The sequence below is a fragment of the Sapajus apella genome, unplaced genomic scaffold, assembly GCF_009761245.1.
Source record: "Sapajus apella isolate SASKATOON/1434 unplaced genomic scaffold, GSC_monkey_1.0 scaffold20, whole genome shotgun sequence".
NCBI lineage: Eukaryota > Metazoa > Chordata > Mammalia > Primates > Cebidae > Sapajus > Sapajus apella.
In genome coordinates, this window is record NW_022436960.1 from 29,076,275 (window position 1) to 29,085,099 (window position 8,825).

The following is an 8,825-nucleotide window of genomic DNA, read 5'->3' on the forward strand; positions in this document are numbered from 1 at the left end:
GTCTCAGAAAATAAATAAATAAATAAATAAAAAGTAATTGCACTATAATGTTCTGATGACTATCACATCACCAGGCAAGAGTAATTTTTTAATTCCATTATAATGTTATGGGAGGCTCATCGTCTGTCATTGTCTGAACCATCATTATGTGACAAATGACTGTATAATCTCACTGGTTGTTTGAGGACAGCTAGTTGCCCTCAAAGACCATCCTCTCCTTCTGGACATTATGTTGCCCAGCTAAAAGACTACATTTTCCAACCTCCCCTTGAAGCAAATCACTGCCATCACAGATTTAAACATAAACACTACGCCGTTATTATAACACCTAACAGAATAATACAGGTAATTCCTTATCATCATCTAATGCATAGTGCATATTCAAATTTCCTAATTGTCTCAAAGATGTCTTTTTACAGTTGGTTCATTAAAATCAGAATTCAAGGTCCGCATACTACACTGAGTCTCCTTCCCTGTTCATGCTCTTGTTTCTTAATTAATTTGTAGAATGTTCTCCGATTGCTTTCTCATGGTGTCACTTACCATCACAAGGTAAATGACAAGTTTTTAAAGAAAGAAGGAAAAGTCCCTTCTATCTCCTCCCCTTATTCATGACTGCTAGTTACATCTAGAGGCTTCATTACTTCAGGTTCAATTTTTCAGGCAAGAATCTTTAAGGGCAGTGCCACATGCATTCATCACACTAAGAGGTCCATAACGTCATGTAGGGTTACATGTTTTAAAAAGGAAATTTTCTACAGAATCACCATGTGTCAATTACATAAGGGTTAAAAAGCCGAAGTTTTCCAAGTTAAGTGGGTCTAAGAGTCCTTAAGTAGCTAGGCATGGTGGCTACTGCCTATAATCCCAGGATTTTGGGAGGCTGAGGCGGCAGATCACCTGAGGTCAGGAGTTTGAGACCAGCCTGACCAACATGGAGAAACCCGGTCCCTATTGAAAATACAAAATTAGCTGGACATGGTGGCATATGCCTGTAATCCCAGCTACTTGGGAGCCTGAGCCAGGAAAATCGTTTGAACCGGGAGGCGGAGGTTGCGGTGAGCTGAGATCGTGCCATTGCATTCTAGCCTGGGCAATAAGAGCGAAACGCAGTTTTTTTTTTTTTAAGACAGGGTTTCACCATGTTGGTCAGGCTGGTCTTGAACTCCCGACCTCAGGTGATCCGCCCGCCTTGGCCTCCAAAGTGCTTGGATTACAGGCGTGAGCCACCGCGCCCAGCCGAAACTCAGTCTCAAAATAAATAAAGTCCTTAGGTAGTAATAGAACCATAATGACTACATTTTCAAAGTAATCTTTCCAAATGAAATGTCATATTTGCCCTCTTCTCTGTCAATGGTATGCTTTATTTCTTTAAAATATTAATATGTATATTATAGTTTGGTCCAAACACTGCTTATCAGCATGAAAAATATACTATTATAGTTCTTTCATTCTGTATTAAATTAGAAACTTTTCAAGTGTCAAATACTACAGTTAATATAGGATAATTGTGTGATATCCCTCAATAGTACCAAAATCCCACACATTTAATATACAGATAACTTGGCTGGGCATGGTGGCTCACACCTGTAATCCTAGCACTTTGGGAGGCTGAGGTGGATGGATCACTTGGGGTCAGGAGTTTGAGACCAGCCTAGCCAACATGGTGAAACCCTATCTCTACTAAAAATACAAAAATTAGCCAGGTATGGTGGTGCGCACCCGTAATCCCAGCTGCTTGGGAGGCTGAGGCAGAATTGCTTGAACCTGGGAGGCGGAGTTTGCAGTAAATGAGCCATTGCACTCCAGCCTGGGGGACAATAGCAAAACTTCATCCCCCCAAAAATGAAGATAAATAAAATCTGGAAAACTTTAGTCATAAAATTAACAACTAAAATAAGACACACCAAGTTCAAGATCTGAAAGATGGGTGGATTGTTAAATTCATCCCAAGTGGGGAAAAAAAACTCAGCAAATCCTATTCACCTGGGATGATATTAAGTGCATTCCTACCTGCTGCTAATATTCCAAAATAATAACAGATGAATTTGCTCTGATGTGATGATAAAGAGCGTGTTGAGTGTGTACCCTGCAGCCTGGTAAAAGGGAAAAGGCATTTAGGAAGAACTTGTGCTGGTTCTAACCAGATGGGACCTTGGAAAAAGTCCCTTCTCTCAACCTGTTTCCTTCATGTTCCTAAATGCCAGGAACTGGGCAAATCTCATTTATTATCCTGTTTAAACCACTTCCCCCGACCCAGGCCCCCCCCCCAAAAAAAAACTGTGAAGTTGGTAATATCCTCTCAATTTTATAGATGAGAAAAGGGGCCGGGCATTGTGCCTCAGGGCTATAATCCCAGCACTTTGGGAGGCTGACGTGGGCCGATCACCTGAGGTCAGGAGTTTGAGACCAGCTTGGCCAACATGGTGAAACCTCATCTCTACTAAAAATACAAAAATTAGCCGGGCGTGGGGGCAGGCCCCTGTAATCCCAGCTACTCAGGAGGCTGAGGCTGGAGAATCGCTTGAACCTGGGAGGCGCAGGGTGCAGTGAGCCAAGATTGCGCCATTGTACTCCAGCCCGGGCAACAAGAGCAAAACTCCGTTTCAAACAAACAAAAAGCTGGGCGCGGTGGCTTACACCTGTAATCCCAGCACTTTCGGAGGCCAAGGTGGGTGGATCATGAGGTCAAGAGATTGATACCATCCTGGCCAACATAGTGAAACCCCGTCTCCACTAAAATACAAAAAAAATTAGCTGGGCGTGGTGGTGTGCGCCTGTAGTCCCAGCTACTCGGGAGGCTGAGGTAGAATTGCTTGAACCCGGGAGGCGGAGGTTGCAGTGAGCCGAGATCGCACCACTGCACTCCAGCCTGGCGCCTGGCAACAGAGTGAGACTCTGTCTCAAAAAAAAAAAAAAGAGAGAGAGAGAAAGAGAGGTACAGAAAGATTGAATAATTTGCCCAGGGTCGAACAACTTGTAATAACGCTAGACCCCACACTCCAACACGGCACCTACTCTTTTCATCACATGAGCTTCCCACCAGCTTTTAATACCCTTATTTCCTGCTGTATTTCTGCCACTAGCAACTAACTGTTGACCACGCCTTGCTATAAAATGTGTCTTTCTGGGCCCAGCGCGGTGGCTCACACCTGTAATTCCAGCACTTTGGGAGGCTGAGGTGGGAGAATCACTTGAGGTCAGGAATTTGAGCCCAGCCTGGCCAACATGACGAAACCTGTCTCTACTAAAAATAGAAAAATTAGCTAGGCATAGTGGCGGGTGCCTGTAGTCCCAGCTACACGGGAGACTGAGGCTGGAGAACCACCTGAGCCCAGGAGGTTGAGGTTGCAGTCGGCCGAAATGGAGCCAGGGCACTCCAGCCTGGCTGGGTGACAGAGTGATTCTATCTCAAAAAGCAATAAAAAACAAACAAACACGTGTCTTTCTGGATCTCTCTGCCAGTCCTCTCCTCTCGTTCGGGTCTTGGCCTCCACCCTCCTCTCCCCAAGTCTTGTATGTGGGGATTCCTACCCGGCTCTTCCCTTTCTCAGTGACCTCACCTTACCCTATAGCTCCAGCTAGCAACCACTTTGTATGGCAATCAGTATTAATTCGCGTTTCTAGCCCAGAATTTCAAACTAACTGCCCAGATCGTCAGCGCTAAGAGGATAAGGACTCGTCTGCTTTTTTCAATGATAAATCCAATCCCCTAAGCCCGGCACACGGTAGGTGCTCAACAAATCTGTGTTAAATGAAAGTTCCAGAGACACCTCAAACACCTCAAAACCTCAGGTTGCTTTCCCCCAAGAATTCAAAAGCACCCCAAAACCTGCTTCTGCTTCTCGAGCATTCCCTATCTCAGGGTCCCGGGCAATAACACCAGCGTCCCCAGTAGCTCCGGGAAGACGCCTGGAAGTCACCCTGGTTGACAGTCTCCTCCCTCACCGCGGGGGCACGAAACAGCTCCGAGAGCCACAGTCCCAGCAGTCGCTCGCGCGTCGCTGACCTTCGTGGAGCCCAGGGGGAGCGAAATCTCGCGCGATTTGCCGGAAAGATGGGCTGTATAGTACGACCCCAGCTCGCCGCCAGGCCTCGGCCCTCCGTCCGCAGTACGCAGGCGCGCGACTAGGCCCGGCTCCGCGCCCCGCCCCCCCGCCTCCTAGGGGCGGGGTTTGGAAGTTTAGGGAATATTCCTGGGCACTCCACATTTCCGGGAGAAGCAGGGGAAATGCGGACTCGCCAGGAAGAGTTACAAGTCGGGGCAAAGTGCATTAATAAATTAACCGCGATTGGTTCCCTGTCGCTGCCCCCACTGCCTTGACCCAAAAAGCAAATCTTGCAACCTTGACCAGTAGGTTCACATTTAGCCGTCTTTGAGGGAGTTTTACTAGTTTTGTGGACCTCTCCCAGAACTTCCGCTGGGAAATTATACTGAGAGAGGGACCGTCAAGCCTATTCCGTGTTTTATAGATGGAGAAACTGAGTCTCGGAGAGCTGATGTGATTGTACCGCCTACCTTTCAGCTGGTTAGGGGCAGTGCTGGGATGAAACCCCTCTCTCTGGACGCTGATCTAGGGCCCCTTTGCGCTTCTTTTATTTCACAAAGAATACCATATTCCTCAGATTACCCAGTGTGGGTTGATTTCTCAATTTTGTTAATTATTAGTCGTCTCTTTTTGTGCCGAACTGGGTTGAGCAAAGTGTATACCTAGGGCAACTTCGGGTCCCCAGGGACTTCAAACTCTAAGAAAGATCATCTGAATTAGGCAGGATTAAGATCCTGGTCAACATGGTGAAACCCCGTCTCTACTAAAAATACAAAAAATTAGCTGGGCATGGTGGCGTGTGCCTGTAATCCCAGCTACTCAGGAGGCTGAGGCAGGAGAATTGCCTGAACCCAGGAGGCGGAGGTTGCGGTGAGCCGAGATCGCGCCATTGCACTCCAGCCTGGGTAACAAGAGCGAAACTCCGTCTCAAAAAAAAAAAAAAAGAAAAAGAATTGCTTGTATTCACCGGGGCGCGGTGGCTCACGCCTGTAATCCCAGCACTTTGGGAGGCTAAGGCAGGCGGATCACTTGAGGTTGGGAGTTCGAGACCAACCTGACTCTACTAAAAATACAAAAATAGCTGGGCGTGGTGGCACACGGCTGTAATCCCAGCTACTCGGGAGGCTGAGGCAGGAGAATCACTTGAACCCGGGAGGTTGCGGTGAACCGAGATCATGCCATCGCATGCCAGCCTGGGCGAAAAGAGCGAAACTCCGCTAAAAAAAAAAAAAAAAAAGAATTGCTTGTATTTGTGTGGGAGCTAATAGCTCAGCAGGCGTCATGCGTGGAGTAGCTGAAAGATGACTGGATTGGTGACCAAGGGAATAGTAATCAAACAGGTTGGAGCTCTTGGTAGCTTTATGCCTGAATATTTTTGCTTCTTTGGGAAAGCTTCTGGAAAGAGTAAGAGAAATACACTACTTTGCAAACATTTTCAGACAGGAGCTAATCTCCTTTACCTGTCATGGACAGGTAGACAAAAAGTAGTAGTATAAAATAAGAGTAATCTAGAACTTGTTGAAACAATCTTTCAAAATAGAAAAGAAACCCTGCAATACTAAATTAGTTTTGGGGCTGGGCACAGTGGCTCATGCCTGTAATCTCATATCTTTGGGAGGCAGAGGCAGATAGATTGCTTGAGCCCAGGAGTTCGAGACCAGCCTGCACAACGTGGTGAAAGCATGTTTCTTCAAAAAATAAAATTATCCAGGCGTGGTGATGCTTGAGAGTAGTCCCAGCGACTCAGTAGGCTGCAGCAAGCCTTGATCACACCGCTGCACTCCAGCCTGGATGACAGACTGACATCTTGTCTCAAAAATTTAAAAATATATATATGTACATATATATATGTAAATTAGTTTTAGCTCTCTTGATTCTAGGGTCTGTGAACTCTTTGTAACAAGTGTAATTTTTCTCACCAAAATGAGTTCCCATTCCCAAAAATTCAAGAAGTGAGTGGAGGATTTACAGGTACATTCTCATCTTGTTTTTCCTCTACTTCTAAATTTTCTCTAACACCAAAGATTACTATCATTTATACAATGCTTAGTTTGAGTTAGATAATGCTTTATATTATGTTTCGTCTACATGATTTAATTTTCTTTTCTTTTTTTTTTTTTTTTCTTTTTTTTGAGACAAAGTCTCCCTTTGTCTCCCAGGCTGGAGTGCAGTGGCACGATCTCACCACATCCTCCACCCCCCCAGGGTTCAAGCGATTCTTCTGCCTCAGCCTCCTGAGTAGCTGGGATTACAGGCATGCACCACCACACCCAGCTAATTTTTGTATTTTTAGTAGAGATGGGGTTTCAGTATGTTTGCCAGGCTGGTGTTGAGCTCCTGACCTTGTCATCTGCCGGCCTCGGCCTCCCAAAGTGCTGGGATTACAGGAGTGAGCCAAAACACCCAGCCTAGGATTTAATTTTCGAAACAGCCCTATTACCATTATTCCCATTTTACGAATGAGGAAATTGAGGTTAAACCAGTTAAGTACTAAGTCAGGTTAAGTTACTAAAAAGTAAAGGAGCAAGTTATCCTACCTGAGTCTAAGCACCTGACCCTTTGTTATATTTGCTATAAATCTGGAATTCCCTACTCCTCCCACTTTGCAGAATTTTTTATTGCCAGCTTCTCATCATTCAAGCAACTCCTGAGAATCATTTAATCATTTTCTTTTTCTTTTTTTTTTTTTTTGAGATGGAGTCTTGCTCTGTCACCCAGGCTGGAGTGCAGTGTTGCCATCTTGGCTCACTGCAACCTCTGCCTCCTGGGTTCAAGCAATTCTTCTGCCTCAGCCTCCCAAGTAGCTGGGACTACAGGCACACGCCACCAAGCCCAGGTTATTTTTGTATTTTTAGTATTTTCACCATATTGGCCAGGTTGGTATTGAACTCCTGACCTCAGGTGATTTGCCTGCCTCGGCCTCCCAAAGTGCTGAGATTACAGGTGTAAGCCACTGTGCCCGGCCATATTTTTTCCTCCACTTCTGCCAGTAAAATTTAGCTCCACTAATCTACATTTTACGTATAATGCTGACTAATGAAATCCAGAGCCTGAACCTTAAAATGCCAAGTCTTCAAAATTAACAAAAGAAGTCTCAGAAAGAGAAGAATGAGATTTGTCCTCTCCCCTGCAGTTACTGATGGAGACAGATCTTTCTGTGTCATCAAATTATTTCAAAGACTCTAACTGTATAAGGTGTTAAATTGAGAACGTTCATGTGGGCCAGGTGCAGTGGCTTACGCCTATAATCCCAGCATATTGGGAGGCTGAGGCAGGCGGATTACCTGAAATTGGGAGTTTGAGACCAGCCTGACCAACATGGAGAAACCCTGCCTCTACTAAAAATACAAAATTATTACCATCTTTTTCTTGGGGTTGTGCTGCCGTCCAATGAGCACATAATGAGGGCAATATTGCTAACGCTAAACAACAGACCCACATCAACTAGAGCTTTGCTTTACCTTGGTACAATTTTTGGAAAAATGAAAACCCACATTTCCAAGATTAAAAAAATAAAGAAAAAAATACAAATTTAGCTGGGAGTGGTGGCAGGCTCCTGTCTTCCCAGCTACTGAGGAGGCTGAGGCAGGAGAATCACTTGAACCTAGGAGGTGGAGGTTGCAGTGAGCCAAGATTGCTCCAGCAACCACTGTGCTCCAGCCTGGGCAACAAAAGCAAAACTTTGTCTTAAAAAAAAGAACATTCATATGATTACCAACTTCTATGGATATTTATAAATGTGATCAACTTTTTTTGGCTCTGCATTAACACAACTGTCCTTTGAAGTATAATTTCGGAAAAGAGAGCTTAAACATTCTTAGAGGTTTAGAAATTCTTTCATGCCAACTGAAAATAACCTTGAAAGAAAAATCTTGGAAGATTGGCTATTGTAATATAACAGCAAATTTGTTATCTTTTGCTGCAAACAAATTACCCCCAAAACTTAGTGGTTTAAAACAGTGAACTTTTATTATATCATTTCAGAGTTTTGAAGGGTCAGGAAGCCAGGCACAGTTTAGCTGGGTACTTCTGGCTCAAGGTTTCCGTAGTCAAGCTGCCAGTCTGGGCTGGGCTGTGGTCTCATAAGAAGACTAAGCTGGGGAAGAATCCACTTGGAAGCCTTTTTTCTTTTTTTTAGACAGTCTCGCTCTGTTGCCCAGACTGGAGTGCAGTGACACAGTCTCAGCTCACTGCAGCCTCCATCTCCCAGGTTCAAGTGATTCTCATGCTTTAGCTTCCCCGGTACCTGGGACTACAGACAAGCACTACTGCACCCAGCTAATTTTTGTATTTTTAGTAGAGACAGGGTTTCACTATGTTGGCCAAGGTGGTCTCAAACTCCTGGCCTCAAGTGATCCTCCCACCTCAGGCTCTCAAAGTGCTGGGATTACAGGCATGAGCCCCCATGCTTGGCTACTTCCAAGCTTTCTTACATTGGCCTCTATTCCTTATGGGCTGTTGGATTAATTGAGGGCCTCAATTCCTGGTTGATTATTGGCTGGAGGCCTCTCTCAGTTCCTTTCCATGTGCACCTGTCGATGGAACTGCCTCATGCTAGTGAGGTGAGCCAGCAGATAAGTAAAAACATGTGTGTGCATCCTGCTGCCTTCTCAGAGCAAGCAGGCCAAGAAAGAGATAGAGAGCGTACCTAGAGTGCAGTGGCATGATCTCGGCTCACTGCAACCTCCACCTCCAGGGTTCATGCGATTCTCCTGCCTCAGCCTCCCGACTAGCTGGGATTACAGGTTCCAGCCACTGTGCCCAGCTAATTTTTGT

The 8,825-nt window shown here is 45.3% G+C and overlaps 1 protein-coding gene and 1 non-coding gene across 5 annotated transcripts in view; one reads left to right on the forward strand and one right to left on the reverse strand.

Annotated features, from left to right (window-relative positions):
* Positions 1-4,121, reverse strand: part of PTGR2 (prostaglandin reductase 2) — a 34,905-nt gene extending 30,784 nt beyond the window's left edge. For 2 of the 4 annotated variants that reach the window (XR_004271793.1, XM_032287914.1), the window contains exon 1: positions 3,949-4,121. The gene's annotated coding sequence lies outside the window, so the exon portion shown is untranslated. Of the gene's footprint in view, positions 1-3,832 lie in introns of all 4 variants that reach the window. The other 2 variants (XM_032287912.1, XM_032287913.1) reach the window with 2 other exon arrangements.
* A 3,285-nt stretch (positions 4,122-7,406) lies between these two features.
* LOC116558106 lies at positions 7,407-7,531 on the forward strand. Its single transcript, XR_004271840.1, has one exon. It is a non-coding gene; the product is annotated as a U4atac minor spliceosomal RNA (small nuclear RNA).
* Positions 7,532-8,825: the final 1,294 nt, after the last annotated feature.